At 44.1% G+C, this 15989-nt stretch overlaps 1 protein-coding gene across 49 annotated transcripts in view; it reads left to right on the top strand.

Annotated features, from left to right (window-relative positions):
* The window catches only part of ESRRG (estrogen related receptor gamma), a 663361-nt gene that overhangs the window by 195511 nt on the left and 451861 nt on the right, over positions 1-15989 (top strand). For 29 of the 49 annotated variants that reach the window (XM_084979061.1, XM_084979084.1, XM_084979053.1 and 26 more), the window contains one exon: positions 10320-10411. The exons of 15 other annotated variants lie outside the window; for them this stretch is intronic. The gene's annotated coding sequence lies outside the window, so the exon portion shown is untranslated. Of the gene's footprint in view, positions 1-1155; positions 1258-10319; positions 10412-15989 lie in introns of those variants that run through there. 5 more of the 49 variants (XM_084979069.1, XM_084979068.1, XM_084979071.1 and 2 more) reach the window with 2 other exon arrangements.

Raw genomic sequence — 15989 nt, 5'->3', positions numbered from 1 at the left:
GTCAGGTCAGGGGGAAATTAAATATGTTAAGAGCTCTCATTTTAATTGTAGAATATCGATACTGTCTTTATAGTTAATTTCCTTGACAAAGCGGAGGGCATATGGATGGAATTCTTCAGATATTTCTAACGTGGAAATGATTCTAAATTGGAACCTTTCATTTAAGTGACATCACTAAAGGGAAAAAGAATAAGCTGCACACGACACCACAAGCACATGGACATAACACAGGTTTCCAGCTGATGGCTGTTGAACGACACGTCGAACCCCAAACTCTTTTTCTTTTTTTATTTTCGATTTTTTTCCTTTTTCCTTGTAAATTTTATTGGAATACAGTTGACTTACAGTGTTGTGTTGGTTTCAGGTGTACAGCAAAGTGAATCAGTTATACATATGCCCATATCCATTCCTTTTCAGATTCTTTTCCCATATAGGTTACTACAGAGGCTTGAGGAGGTGTCCCTGTGCTGAACAGGTGGCCCCAGTCCTTCATCCGTTCCATATGTAGTAGTGTGTTATGTCAGTCCTAGCCTCCCAATTTATTCCTCCCCTTCATGTTTCCCTTCTGGTAACCCTATATTTGATCTGGTACTCTTTGAGTCTCTTCCTGTTTTATGAATAAGGCCTTTTGTATCATTTTTCATTAGATTCTACCTATTAGTAATCTCATGTGATATGTATTTTTCTCCCAAAACTCTTAAGCGAAATAAAAACTCTAAGTGATAAGTCAATATTATATTAGGGCTCCTGTTTCTGTCTTCTCCATCTTGACTGATCCTCAGCCCTAGATTTCTCACTTTGGGGGGGGTGGGGGGTGGGGAAGAAAGACCTTTGTTGAAAGGAGAGATGAAAGAGTGTTAAGTTTCAGCCATGGTGCCTGGTGAATCATGCAAACCCTCAAATATTAAATGACTCAAACCCAATCAAAGTTAATTGCTCTCTCACGTTGACGTTCCCAGTGGATCTCCCCAGTGGGCGGGGGGAGTCTATCTCCAGTGGTGATTGGAAGGTTGAGTTCCCTCTATCCTGTTGCTCTCTGACTTTGATATCTGACATACAGAGTGACTATAGCACCCACAGAAGCCCCCAGAAAGGGAAATCTGTATGTGGGAGGGCTTTACGGGCCATGTATGGAGAGGCTTCTCTTCCTTCCAGTCTCTTTCCGTGGAGGAAACCTCAATCCCAGGACCACACCTATCGTCAAGGGCAGTTGGAGAATGTGGTATGATCTAGCTGCATGCCCAGGAACAAGAGGAGGTGAGTTTGATGAACTGCTGGCTAGCTTCCCCTGGAAGAGGGAAGAGAAGGAAAAGATGGGTGTTGATGCAAGACCCTCTCTAGTATCTTTTGCTTGCAAAGAAGAAAATAAATAAGCCTTGTTCGGTGATGTGCTGGTGAACTGTCTCTCTGTGGAAGGGAGGTGTTAGAAAAAAACAACAACAGGTTAATAGATGCAGAGTATTGCCTTTGGCATGGATTAACAATGAGATCGTGCTGTGTAGCACTGGGAACTATGTCTAGTCACTTATGATGGAGCATGATCATGGGAGAAAAAAGAATGTGTACATGTATGTGTGACTGGGTCACCTTGCTGTACAGTAGAAAATTGACAGAACTCTGTAAACCAGCTATATAATGAAAAACAAAATCATTATATTAAAAAGAAAAAACACCTGGGGAGTTCCCAGTATGGGTCAGTGGGTTACCAACCCAACTAGTGTTTATGAGGATGCAGGTTTGATCCCCAGCCCTGCTCAGTGGGTTACGGATCTGGCATTACCATCAGCTATGGTAGGTTGCAGATGCAGCTTGATGCTGCGTTGTTGTGGCTGTGGCTGTGGCTGACGGCTGCAGTTCGGATTCAACCCCTAGCCTGGGAACTTCCATATGCCACAGGGGTGGCCCTAAAAAGCAATAGCAATAATAAATTACAAAGCACCTGATTTGGAACATTTGCCGATGTCTCTGGTGTAAATACTCTCACTGTGGCTGATTTCAAGCTACTGACGTGAAATCACTCAATGTGGACTTGAGAAGAAATCGCCTCTAGTGAGCTGGAGCAAGCCGTTCTAACAGTGCATTTTACTAATGAATTCTGAGAAAACCCATCCGAGGCAGCCCATTTGTGGGAAGGACGTGAGTGTGCATTTTCCCTTTTGTATTTGACCCAAGGAAAGGTTCACTTCGGAAGGAATTTATCATCTACAAATCATCAGTGCGACATTGTGATATATCCCTATCAAGAACGACGGGAGGTGTACCACCTCTGCATCAGAGAAAACTAGCGCCCAGGGCACAGAGTCCAGGCTGACCCTCTTATTCAATCCTGGGTCACTCTCAGGTAAAATTGAAAGCTTCTAGAACAACTTTCCCCAGGAGCATACCAAGAAGTCAGATGCCACTTCTGGAATTTCATGTGACTGTTCCCGTAATTGTTTTCCAAAAAGAGGACATGGAATGGATAGTGGTGATGATGGGAAAGAGGTGCCAAGGATGATTTTTTGGGTTTTGTCTATAAAAGGAGTTGGATGGTGGTATCATTCCCAGTGAGAGAAGCAAAGAACTGGTATGAGCTGGTTTGTGTTTTAAGAAAATAACTCTGACAAATGGATGCTCAGATCTCAATTGATTGATTAATTCTGACTATTACTGATAGACCAATGGCTATATATCCTGAAATGTCCACTCTTGCTTGTCTACTCCTGCTGTTCAAAGAATCAGGCCATGGAGGGTCAGTTTGGTTCCATCTTGCCATGTGGCTTGATCCAGGCAGGTGTGGTGCCCTCGAATCTGAGTCTGTTAGTCCAGATGGAGGATCGAAAGATGTAAGGTACCAGACTTCCGGCCAGTGGTTTTTGCTGTGTGTGTGTCTTGTTTTCAAGTGTTAAAGTGTTCCAGATGTTAAAGATACAGCACCTCTTGAGCTGATGGTGTGGTTTGAATACACTGGAAAGGCACAGGAGTCCCTATGTGATGCTTATTGCTTGTTTCGTTGGAAAGGCTTACAAAAAGACATTGTTAGGGGTCCAGTCTCCATGCTTTTCGTGTGGAACACAAGCTCCAGCAGATCCAAACCTAAAAATGAATTCATTATGTGATTTATTGGTTCTCGTCCGTTACTGGTTTATTTTAGGTCACTCGCTGTTTTTGGAAAGTACTCAAACTGGTAATGACAGGCTTTGGTATTGAAGTTTCTCAGAAAGTTAATCCACTCACTTAGTAAATAATGAGACATTCTAGGAGCAGCTTTCCTCCTCCCAGTATTCTTTAATGATGGTGAGACGTGAGTGAGTGCCTCTGAAACTAACTTTCCCCACGCCAATCTACTCTCTTGAATTTTTTCTTCACTGCGGTCTGCCAAAAAAAGAGAACTAGGGCTTGGCGCACCAGTTTTGATCAGACCAGCCCTCGGAATCATAATGTTCTAAGTACAAAGCTCACTAATTGAATTTCATTAGCTGGACTGAAATATAGCAGCCAAGGCAGAGAACACTGTCGGCTGTTTTTTATGAGGTCCGGCGTCTAAAGTCATTTTTTTAAAGATGTGAGTGATGCAATTTCTTGTATCTTTCATTTAAAATGCTACTTGGTAAACAGTGTTTCAGATTAGTGTATTTGTAATTTAAATGAAGACCATACATCAAGCTGAATCTGAAAAGAAAGGAGAAGTTTAGGAAATGATTCATTCCCCTTTTTGTGTGATGTACGGGAGAAAATAATAAATAGGTAAGGAGACGGGGAAGAAGGGCTTGCGGATTTTAGTAGACAAAATTGAACTATTTCTAAAAAGACTCTGTTCCCATAGCTAAATCTTTGTTTTCTTCCAGCAGACTCATACATTCTGCCTAATTCATTTTTTATTTTCTCTCAGGGTCTGCTTGCAGATTTGCCTCAACAAAGGAAGCATCATGTTACATCTTTTAAATAATTGATGGCTCTCAGTCCAAGCCAGCTTGAAGGAAATTCTGAAAATAGGTCCTGATTGAGCAAATGCCCCTTCTCCCCCCCCCGACCCCTGTTTCCCTCCTCAGCCCGCCCCACTCATCTTTTCCGTCCTCCTTTGCTTGTTATCTATCCTCTGTCTTGATCCGTAGAGAATGATGCTATCATTTGGGTTTAGGTTTTACCTACCACTTGGTCTCGTTTATTTTATATCATGCTGTTGTATTAAGGACGGGGGGAGTTGTTCATTTATAAGGGGGCTGATGTAATGAAGGGTTCTTAATTAATCATCAGAAGTGTTATGTCATGATCACTGCCAGAGACAGTTTGCTGGGAATGTCCGGAACGGGGCTTGGAGCTTGTGCATCTCAATTCAGAGTGTGTTTCTCCAAGGGTCCGCTTACCCCGGAAGCCGGGTCAGCCGTGTCCTCGCCCAATTCCAGCTCTTCCTGTGGGTTCAAGTACGGTGAGTGGGTCTGTGTTTCCCCCCAGAGCGATAAGAGCGTCTCCATCTCACCTCATTACTGGAGTCCTTAGCGATTTTCTAGGACTCAAAAAAGCCTTTATTGCTTTCGGCAGCTGTGGTTGGTGGAGCCAAAGCTTGGTCCAGTGACCTGGCTTCCTGTCCCGACTTTCCCGTCAGTCCTTTCCTTTCCCAAGGCCTCAGTGTCCTCACGGGTGAAATGAGGGCTTTGGTGGGGACCATCGCCATGGTCTCTGCCAGCAATGGCTTTCTTGCATCCTCCAGGGAGGGCTGCTAAACCACGGGGAGGTTGCCCTTGCCTCGAATTTGAGCGTGTTGACGGTTCAAGTTTGAGTGAATGGACCACCTGCTCCTTCACAGTTAAACTCCCTCTTTCCTTCCATTATTTTTCTTTCCTCTTAGACTGGCACATTTCTTCTCTTCTGCTACTAACCCTGGTTCCTTTCCCCTTCTGACTTTCCAGGTATCCAGGGTTAAAGTAGAAGAGAAATGAGGGGAAATGTGCTAGAATGAAGGATCTTGGCCAGTTATTTTTAAAATATCCTGTCCTTGTTACAGAAAAGCTCTCCCTTTTAGAAACCGCATCAGAAGGTAGCCAATAGTATTGAACTTGGGAAGGCTAACTATAGAGTGACAACTGTCAGGAAATCTAAATCTGGGATTCTCTGTCGGAGTTCATTTTAACTGGGGGAAAGCCTTACGTTATATCCATGACTGAAAAAGCTGTATCTACATTGATGAATTATTATCCATTCTGAAAACTCTGTTCGTCTCAGACCTATTCTTCCTTTCATGGGTCATTTTAAAATATCAGGTTGAGCATATTGTTTCCTGCTTCTCTTTTGTTACAGCAACTTGGGGAAAGATGGGGGTGCTGAAAGCCGTCGTGGCCCCAGATTTTCCCAGTATCCAGTAGCTCCTTTGTCTAAGCCATGCCTGTCCAGGATCGTCTTTTCTGATTGGCTTTATTGAAATCTTGGGAAAAAAAATCTTCAAATAATCAAACTTACTTAGAACCTCGGCAACAACACATGGCTGGGAATCTCGAAAGCTGAGGAATTGCTTCTGTTCATCTCCTCCAATCTAACTGTGTGCTGGAGTTATAAACGGAACGATCAGAGGAACTATGTTTGTTTCCCCTTCTGAAAACCTTCTGCCATCCATTTACGTTTTGACAATAGATGATGCAGAGGCTTGTATCTGTGTGTAAGCAGTTATAGGTAACCGCTCCTAGTAAGACGTACTCCTAAGGTGTTGGAATTCAAAATGTGTTTTTCCCCAAGTATATCCATGTTTTGTTTGGTTGGTTGGTTTTGGTTTTTGTTTTTTAAAGCCGCACTTGCCGCAGATGGAAGTTTCCAGGCCAGGAGTCGAATTGGAGCCATAGCGGCCGGCCTGTGCCACAGCCACAGCATCAGGGAATCTGAGTCGAGTCTGTGACCTACACCGCAGCTCATGGCAATGCTGAGTCCTTAATCCACTGAGTGAGGCCAGGGATCAAACCCACGTCCTCATGGATACTGGTTGGAGTGGTAACCACTGAGCCACAGTAGGAACTTGCTCCATGTTGTTAAGAGTTGGGTTCCCTGTAGCGCTGCTATGCTGATTCATGTGCATTATGTCCTACAAAGACTTCTCTTTTTCTTGGAATATCTACTCTTAGTATCACGTGGGACCTGAAGAGCAGATCTAAGGTAGAGGGATGATTCCCCATCTTCTAAGGAGTTGACTGCCCCAACACAGAGGCTGCTGCTGGTGTGGACGAGGATGGTACATGTCCTGTGGCTTTGGGGCCAGTGACTTTGTGAGTGAAGGCACACTGGTATTTTTTTTTTTTTCTTTTTAGGGCCAAACCCTCGGCATTTGGAAGTTCCCAGACGAGGGGTCGAATCCGAGCTATAGCTGCCAGCCTGCACCACAGCTCATGGCAACACCGGATCCTTAACCCGCTGAGTGAGACCAGGGATCGAACTAGTGTCCTCATGAGGATCCTAGTCGGGTTTGTTAACTGCTGAGCCATGAAGGGAACTCCGACACTGGTGTTTTGGCTCTCTAGATCTGCTTTGGAAATACTCTGGGACAGGGAAAAACCTCTAGATGCTTCCTCCCCCGGCCCCACTCTGTGAGCCATTCACATATGAACCTGCATGAAAGATGCTTACCGCAGTGGTACAATGCAAAATATATGCGAATGTATCTGGTAGTTTTTAATCCTGGTATTAATTAATTTTCTGTCCGTTCATATGTCTGATCACAAAAATGAATTGGGTAGAGGTAATTCCTAATTTACAAACAGTTGTGTCCCAGGGTACATTTTAAAACTGGTTGTAATTCAGACTACTTGCAGACAAGAAAAAAAAAAAAAATGATGCATTCCCATCATGGCTCAGTGGAAATGAATCTGACTAACATCCGTGAAGATGCAGGTTTGATCCCTGGCCTTGCCCAGTAGGTTAAGGATCTGGTGTTGCCATGAGCTGTGGTGTAGGTCGCAGACTCGGCTCGGATCCCACATGGCTGTGGCTCCAGCTCCTATGCGACCCCTAGCCTGGGACCTTCCATATGCTGTGGATGTGGCCCTAAAAAAAAAGACAAAAAAGAAAGAAAGAAAGTGAGTTATGTCGTGATTAGTTTCCAGATTACCCACAAAGATCTTCTCAATCATACGGTACCTCAACTTCTAAGGGTCTACAGCAGCCTTGTTTTCTATTCTTTAGTAAATTGTCTGCAATATTGAATAAGACATCTTCCCCCTGAGTTGGTTGTCCTTGTTTAAAACAAAGTCAGTCTGGGGATAGATGTATTGCATTTCGTAGCAAGAGCACCCCTGGGGTAATAGGAAGCAATTCCGGTGCCCAGTCGTCTTCCCTTACTCCCCGCTCCTTCATGGGACAGAGCAGGAGATGCAGCAGGAGACGCATGTGGCCAAAATATGTGGACATTGGGATGGAGGAAGAGCAGCCAAAGAGCCAGGTTCTAATGCCTGCTTCGCCCCTCCCCTCCTCCTAAGAACTCCCACATAGCAGGATCCCAGTCGCCCATGCGACAGCCTGCTCATGTACCTTTGGGCTCAGGAGACCCCAAGTTCTTCTGTAAGGAATTACAGAAGCACCAGGCCACCATCCTCTCGCTCCTTGCAAGAGCTCCCGAAGGTCTTGTCCATGACTGAGAGGGACTTGACAGTGGCTCGGCGAGGAATTCTTCCTCTCAAGACTCTGAGGGCAGAACCCACCACCCCCTGACCTGGGCTCCCCCTGCCTGTGTGGGGGGCACCGTCAGAGGATCCCGAGTTGAATGCCTTGGCTCAGGGAGAAGCACTGTACGTGGGATCCAAAGGGAAGCCTGTTCCCCAAACTCTTACCACAATGTCAGTGTTGGTGTGGATTTTCCTTGGTTTCAGAGATGGGCTTTGACAAGTTTTATTTCTATCTGTCTGTCGGTCTGTCTAGATCTGTTGTTTGTTTGTTGTTATGGTCGTTGATTGCCACCCCAAGATGTATGGCGTTCCTGGGCCAGGGGCCAGGGATCAGATCCGAGTCGCACTTGTGACAACACCAATCCTTAACACACTGTGCGGGGCCAGGGATCAAGCCTGCGTCCCCGTGCTCCAGAGACGCTGCTGATCCCACGGTGCCCCAGCGAGGACGCCACGTCATGGATTTTAAATGTTACCTTGAAATCATAGCCATGTCGGTGGTGATGCTGGGCATCATTCTATGCATGGGAACTGACCTCATGAAATCAGCACCCAAAGTGTTTTTGTTCCTTCAAAGCCTTCTTTTGTACTTCTGGAGTCCTCAGCGTTCCTTAAAATTAAATAAATAAATAAATAAATAAATAAATAAGTAACAACCTAAATTAGTTCCCCTCGGGTGTGTTACCCTGTAGTGTCACTTGGGTGGGTTTGCTCCTGATGCTTCTTTATACTTACACAAACTACAGCTTTGGAACAGGCCTGTGTTCACAGTCCTAGAAAATAAACAGAGCTGGAGTCTCTCATTCGAGTCGTCCTGACTTCTTTCTCACTCGTGAGTTTACTGAATACGCCCACTGATTTTTGTTTGCAGAGCGTCTTCCTTTTTGTTTTGTTGTTGTTGTCTGGGGGGGCTCTTCTTTTAGTGAATTTACAATGTTGTGTTAGTTTCAAGTGTACAGCAAGGTGGTTCAATTACACATATGTCTGTATCGATATATTCAGATTCTTTGCCATTACGGGTTATAGAATACTGAGTAACGTTCCCCGGGCTCGACAGTGGGTCCTTGGTGTTTACCTATTTTATATATAGTGTGCGTATATATTAATCCCAGATTCCTACGTTATACCTCCCTGACCCCCCCCCCTTACCCTTTGGTGAACTTCAGTTTGTTTTCTATGTCTGTGAGTCTATTTCTCTTTTGCAAATAAGTTCCCTCGTGTCATTTGTTTAGATTCCACATATAAGTGATATCCTGTGATCTTTGTCTTTCTCCGTTAGCGTCTTCCTTCCTGGATGCTAGACCCCGTCAAGGTCTAAGCTACCCTGGGAGCCTCCTTGGTCTCCGGGCTTCGTTGGCCTGCAGCGCTCCCTCTCTGCGAGAATGTCTTTTAAAACAATCCCTTTGTTTTCTAGTACTCAAATAGGGCTCTCTTCAGCAGTAAAACAAATGATCAAAGTTTGATTCCAATTGCTTTTTGTCGTCTTGGGGTATTAAGGCCAAGTTGGAATTGAAACCTCAATCCCGTGTCATTGTCAAGCATTTTACTTTTAACTTCATTCTTTAAAGAAAAGGGAATAAAAAAACAACTGTGGGTTTGAAAGGTGCCTTCAATGAATTCGATGTTCAGCCCCTTTGAGAATCTTCTAATCACAGCACAGGCATCTCCTTGAAGTGGTCCCTCCCCGAAGTCTACAGTCCCCACGTTCATGCCTCAAGGGGTGTGATGGAAGATGGCCTGGTGCCATTGGAGTCACGAGTCCCCCCATGTTCTGCTGAACAAGCGGCATGAGAGTGTGCACCAAACAAGATGTTAGGGGCTTCTCAGTTGTCCATGGGCCACAACCTTAGTTTCTTCCCCCTTCTTCTTTCCCTGAGCTGCAAGTCCTGCACTGTTACTGTGGTACTCTGGGCTCCTCTGGCTTACTACTGTGTTACTCCGAGCAGTTTTCTTTTATCCAAGGGTAAAGGCAGGAGAGGTATTAATTCAAATCATATGGACTCACCATTCTTCGAGGTCAGGCTTATAGAATATTGGCCTTTTCTTGAGGTTCCATCTAATAGTTGCCTCTGATAAACAGCATTTTGAAAAAAAAAAAATAACCTATTTAGTGAAAACCCACTATGGGCTTATTTAAAACCAAAGCTTTGAGTTTTTTGAATCCTGCAACTTTTACTTCTCTACCTGCTTCCTTTTTATCTTTCTTTTTTTTTTTTTTTTTTTTTGAGAATCAGAGAAGTAAGAAACAAACCCTCCTATTTGAAGAAATTCGTATATTTTAAGATCAACGCAAAATTAGTCGAAAGTCCCTTGGTCTCTGTAGAATTTTTTTTCTTTTTCTGAAAGTTTATAAATGGATGTTAAAATGGAAAATGCTTTGAAACCTTAACCGGAGCTTTCGCTATAAATAAGAGAGGGGCGGAAGACAAATAAATATGATAACGCTGAGAAGGAAGAAAACTTGAAGAAATGAGAACTGTCCCTTAGTGTGTGTGGTAATAGAGCTCTGAGTATATATATATAGGAAAATCAAAGACTTAGAGAAGGCAGTGTGCACTAAGTCATAGCTGTTGACGTGTGCTTAGCTCTCTTGCCTGGGAGATTTTTTTAAAATGCAGCAGCCAAGGAAATTGACCTCACTTTTTTTTTTTTTCTTTTTTTGGGTTGGATCCTTGCTCACGTCACATAAATGAATAGAGCTGACAATTTACTGGTTCATCAATGAAACAATATTACATTATGAAGATGTAAGGAAAAAATCCTACGCTAACATTGTTGCAGTTTGAAAGGTAAGCCCTTCCCTACAAGATTAGGAGATGCTGATGTTGGGTTAAAGCCAACAGAACAAAATGCCACGTGGTACAGGCTAAAGGGTTAAGTGACCCCTTGACATCTTTGACTGTCCCCAAGGTCCTGGCAAGGATTTCATTAGCATGCGAGAGGCTCTGTGTTTCCCTCGTTCTGTCTTTTAAAGTGCAGAAACCTCATTTTTCAAGATTTTAAAGCGTTTTATTCTGAGGGATATTCTGACACATGGGACTTTATGGTGTTTGTTGCAATGGTCACGTGGTTCCTTTGGAAAGGTTTTGCTCTTATATCTGTTGATTCCCTACATTGACCGTTAAGCCATGGTTGTCAGGACCAGACTGTTTCTCAAATTTGGTCTTTTGGCGATGCACCAGAAGTAAAATATTGTTGTTGTTTCTCGTCCTATACTTGAAATAGGAAGCCTTCTCTTAAGTTCACCTTCTGCGATCTTACTAAAAGTTCTTGGCACACAGTCAGTTACCAATTGGATGCCTAGTTCTTCCCCAATAGACCTAGAAGTTAAGTCTCCTTCAGTCTGTTTTTGAAGGAAGACCATGTAATACTTACGTCTCTAGCTACCATCAATTATCGAACTGGGCTTCTAAACCCGGGTCCCCCCATTCCCTTGAGTCCATGAACCCCATGGATATGACTGTGATATGACAATCATTATATGGAGGGGTCCTTCAACTGGAGAGGGTCTGTGCTTCCATCAGACTCTCAAACGGGTTCACAACTCAGGAAAAGTGGCAAACCCCTGCCCTCCACAGCTAGCCCTTCCAAGGCAGGATCGTTGAGTCATCAGGTACCTGTTACCCCCAGTGCCTGATGCCTGGGGCAGTGCAGGGGAGTAGGAAATCGTGCTTTCTCACTGGCATGGTGCTTCTCCATCCTGCATGGCACTGATCCCCCGGGGATCAGTCAGATTCTGTGAGCAGCACTCAGCAGGTTCCTGCTTCGATGTGGAAAATGACCCTGAAGAGGTGAATTATCTCTTGCATGGCACTCAGGCTGCTTCCTTCGCAAGCTGAGAATAATTTCAGGGTGGGCGAAGGAGTCGATTGAAGTGAGTTTGCGTTTCTCTCTGCTCCTTCAGCTCCAACCATCAGGAAGTGGCCCCAGATCATTCAGTTCCATGATTCTGGGATGTCATCTGTTGTCTTGTGTAATAACATCAGCTTAGTTTTAATTATTGGTGATACTTCAGTCTGTGCTGCTCAAAACTGCAGGTGGGCCCTGCTTTAAGAAAATGGAAAACCACTTCCACGTCGTACTTCCTGTGTCTTTGCAGAAAGGGGCAGGCATTTGCACTCTAAAAATAGCGTGGCTTTATGAAATAATTTATCACAAGATTCCTTTAAATAACTAACTCTCTTAGAGCATTTAAAATATGATTTGATTTGAAAAAATCGATTGTCCACTCACTCAACTTTTCAAGAATGCACCTGCCCTGTAATGGGAGGCAGGAGAAGGGAAAAAAACGCAGGCGACAAGGAATGAGGGTCTTAAATGAGCTGAAGAGGAATTAATTTTAATTTAGAGAAGAATTTGCTTTTCTAGAGTTTCCCAGGGAAAAAAACCTTCACCTTTCTCACCTCCAAAGTATATAAGGAAAGAAAGAAACAAACAAACAAACAAAAAAAACCAGGTCAATTTGAGTTGGGGAAAGATAAATCTATTTCTTCAGTGGGTTGCATTCTGCATTATGCATGTGTGTACAAGTGAGGTTTGCTTTGATCCTGACTATTAAGTTTATTTTTAAACTCAGGCTGGGCAGGAATGCAGCGATGCTCTTTCCTCTCTATGGTACCTCCTGGTCTCAGTTTCCCAGCCTGGTGGGATGCAGCTGAGCAGCAGGAAGTAGCTGAAAAGTGAGCAGGCTTGATAGGTGCTGAGGGTTTCTTTCTTTTTCTTTCTTTCTTTTTCCCCCTTCTTCTCCTCCATTTTTGAAATTCAAATTGAATGCAATTTTCAGCTCATTTGAGCCAGAATATACTGTGGCTGAGCTTCAGTGGCTCTTAAATTCAAACTCACAGGAGAAAACAGATATCATCTGTCACAGAGGGGGGGGGAGAGAGGACACTCCTGCATTTTATTCATGGGCGACACAGCTCCGGTAACTAATTCAACCCCCTCTGACTAATCGACCAATCATTCACCGGCAAACTTATCAACTAATCAATGAAACCTTGAAGACACTCATCTGATGAAGTCTGGGAGCGGTTTCCCCCCTCCCTGGAAAGAAAATAATTGTTCAAGTCTATTTTTGTATCGTTGGTATTTTAATACCTGTTTTTGCAAACCGAGACAGAATATCATGCCCATCTTTTTCTCTGCCCTTCCTGTCTATTTTTATTGTTTCCATCTTTAATGTCTTTGTCAATGCAACTTATTTATGACTGAGAATTAGCAGAAAGCTGACTGCTGGCAAAAGGAAGCCAACATTTTGAGTTTTTTCTTTACTAAACAGATCGCCTGAAAAAAAGAAATAGTCTTCTTTCTCGGGGCAACTGTAAGTCCCAATTAAAAGAGAAAGACCCACTCATTTACAGAGTGGCTGTTTCAGGATGGCTGGTGAATGCCTCTCAGGAAGCTTCAGCCACTGGGTATGTGCCCAGAGAAACCCAATGGATTTGGACGTGTAAGAATCTGACATCCCTTCTCTGATCTCCAAAGGGTGTGATGCGGCCGTTCTGGTTCTGCAGTGGAGGTTACCAAGGGTGCTCGTCTTTGGCTGTTTTAGGGTAAACCAAAATTTCCATGGGAACACGCAAGCCATTAACTTTCTCTGGCTTTCCTGTTGTTGAGTTTTGTGGGAGACTGATGCTATTTCAAAGTAAGTAGGAGCGAAAACATTTGATCTCTAAAGACTGTCATTTCTAATGAAGTTAGTTCACAGCCATCACACTTGGAGTTTAAAAATGTTTTGCAGTAAGTGTATGATCAGACCACATGTAATTGTACTCAGACCTGTACTCGGGACAATTGTACTCAGGAGCATGCGTGTATGTGTGTTTCCGTGACCCAGAGATCTCTACAAATGTGACAGGAATTTCCAATCGTTTTCACATTATTAAAGGCGTCAACCACTTTACCCCGTTCGTTGCAATGTGCTTGTGCTTTAGGTTTCTGATAAAAAACATTTATGGAAAAAAAAAAAAACCAACAAAAAAAAAACATTTATGTCACCTCCCTTATAAGAAAGAATAGCCTGACTTTTAAACCTGCTTTCTCACTGGCACACCTCAACATAGCTACCAGGACTGCATTGTGGTTTCTTTCTATAAAAAAAAAAAAACGAAAACCTACCTGGACAGGAATCCACATTTTTAGCTAACTGGGAAATTAGTTGATAGAATTTGCTTTTCTTCTAAAATATCTGATCTCTTCAATTTCTAAGTAATTTCTGAGCGCTTACCATATGCCAGATGTGGGTTGGGCTAAGATTTGCAAATATAAAATCATGGTTCTCTAACCTCAGTATCATAGACATTGGAAATGAAATTTCATCATCCCTTGACTAGGAGGAGAGTCTTGAAACGGTACCCAGATTTTCAAGTATTCTCAAATATACAGTCTGCCTCCTTTTGCTCAGTTGATAATCACTGGTATGAAACAAAAATGATCCAATTCTTTTTTTTTTTTCTTTTTAGGGTCACACCTGAGGCATATGGAGATTCCCAGACTAGGGGTCGAATCGGAGCTGCAGCTGCTGGCCTATGCCACAGCCACAGCCATGCAGGATCCGAGCTGCATCTGCAACCCACACCTACAGTTCACGGCAACGCCGGATCCTTAACCCACTGAGCCAGGCAAGGGATTCAACCTGCGTCTCATGAATGCTAGTCAGATTCATTTCCGCTGGACCACCAGCGGGAACTCCCCAAAATGATCCAATTCTGATTCTCCCATGAGGTGGGAAAAAGCGTGATACACAGTGAAAAAGAAAGTAAAATATGCAGGCTGGCCTGTGAAATGTATAGTATTCTTTACAAATGCTTGGGCCATTGGCCAAGGAAAGGGGCGGTAGGGTGCTGTCGTCACGCACTGCGGGACGCGTAGGGGTTGGTGGAGGAAGCAAGGAGGGCCAGTTCGGGAGGGAGGCGGAGCTGGAGTCAACGGGAGGATGCTTGAGGGAGGGGGCACCGCTGTGTGCTGACACCTGCTGATCCCAAGAGAGCTGAGTGTTCACTTTCTAGGAATTCTGAGAGCCAGCTTTCATGAAGTAGTATGAAAAAGTGATTTACATAAACTTAGAGTAAATCCGTTATCTTAAAAATAAAAGATGAAAGCAATAGATACTTAGAACTGACTGCTCTCTAATTATTTTCTCCCTTATATTGCCATTCTCTGTGCTCTTGAGGTCTGCCTATATTGTAGCTGGATGGTGAAAATACTATGGAATGATACACCTTTCTTCCCAACTCTGTGTTTCATGATGTCGTGTTGGGGGCTTGGAGTCAGCCATAATGGGAATATTTATACCAAGGAAATTGGCGAATGATACAAATTGGGTTTTTTTTTTAATTTTTCATTTGAGAGCCAGCTCTTAAAATTTCCCAAACACTGGAGGTGGGGGTGAGGCTGAAAACTGTAAAGCATGAATGGAAAAAATGTGAGAAGGTCGGGTTAAGGAAGGAGAAGGGTTTCATCCCCATGGAGAGCAGGGCATTGCGTTTGGCAGATGATTTGCCGTTGCTTTAGAAATCATTGGGAGACATTGACTGTCTTTAGTGTTTTTATTATTGAAGCATGTGTTCACTTGAGAAAATCTGGACCGTCCCACTCTGGAGTTTGCTTTGCTCTACTGCCCTGTGATGGAGAAAGTGATGACTGAAATAATAGCCCTACCACCCAGGGCATCTTCCAGAAATTGGACCAAGAGGGGTATCATCTAGGAGGGAGACGGGGCCTCTTTCGGGTGTAGTCCGTTAGGACTTGAGCTGTAGGCCGTCTTAGTCATGAGGCTCCCATGGCACATAAGCCTGAAAAAATAAAAAAGAGACAGACAACCCTCGCGTGCAGTCGTGAGCAAAGGCGGGTCATCGTGGGGCCTAAGCCTAGAAAGAGCTTTAAAGAAAACCAAACTTCAGGAAGAAAAACACGGAAAAGAGTCAGTGAGGCGTTCCTGTCGTGGCTCAGTGGTAATGAGCCCGACTAGTATTCACGAGGATGTGGGTTCGACCCCGATCCCTGGTCTCACTCAGTGGGTTAAGGGTCTGACATTGCGACGGCTGTGGCATAGGCGGGCACCTGCAGCTCCGGTTCGACCCCTATGCCCGAGTGTGGCCCTAAAGAGCGGGGCGGGGTGGGGGGGGAGGAAAGGGAGGGGGGAATGTGAAGGAGAGTTTGAGGAGAAAGTAGCCAATTAACACCACCAAGGCTTCAGTGAAATTTTGCGATTTTTTATCCAAACTGAATCACGTGGTGAGTGAAACGGTGGGGAGCTATGAACCACGAGGCTGGACACAGACCTAACCAGCGAAGGGTGATGTGTGGTCAGGCTAGGCTCGCAGAGGGACCAGGCTGGCAGAGTTGTACGCGGTCAAGATGGTCAGC

Source organism: Sus scrofa, chromosome 10 (genome assembly GCF_054392235.1).
Source record: "Sus scrofa isolate SSC_HxYL_T2T_F1_AM1 chromosome 10, Sscrofa_HxYL_maternal_Yorkshire_Landrace_v2.0, whole genome shotgun sequence".
NCBI classification, from domain to species: domain Eukaryota; kingdom Metazoa; phylum Chordata; class Mammalia; order Artiodactyla; family Suidae; genus Sus; species Sus scrofa.
This window is presented reverse-complemented; position numbering and strand designations above follow the sequence as displayed.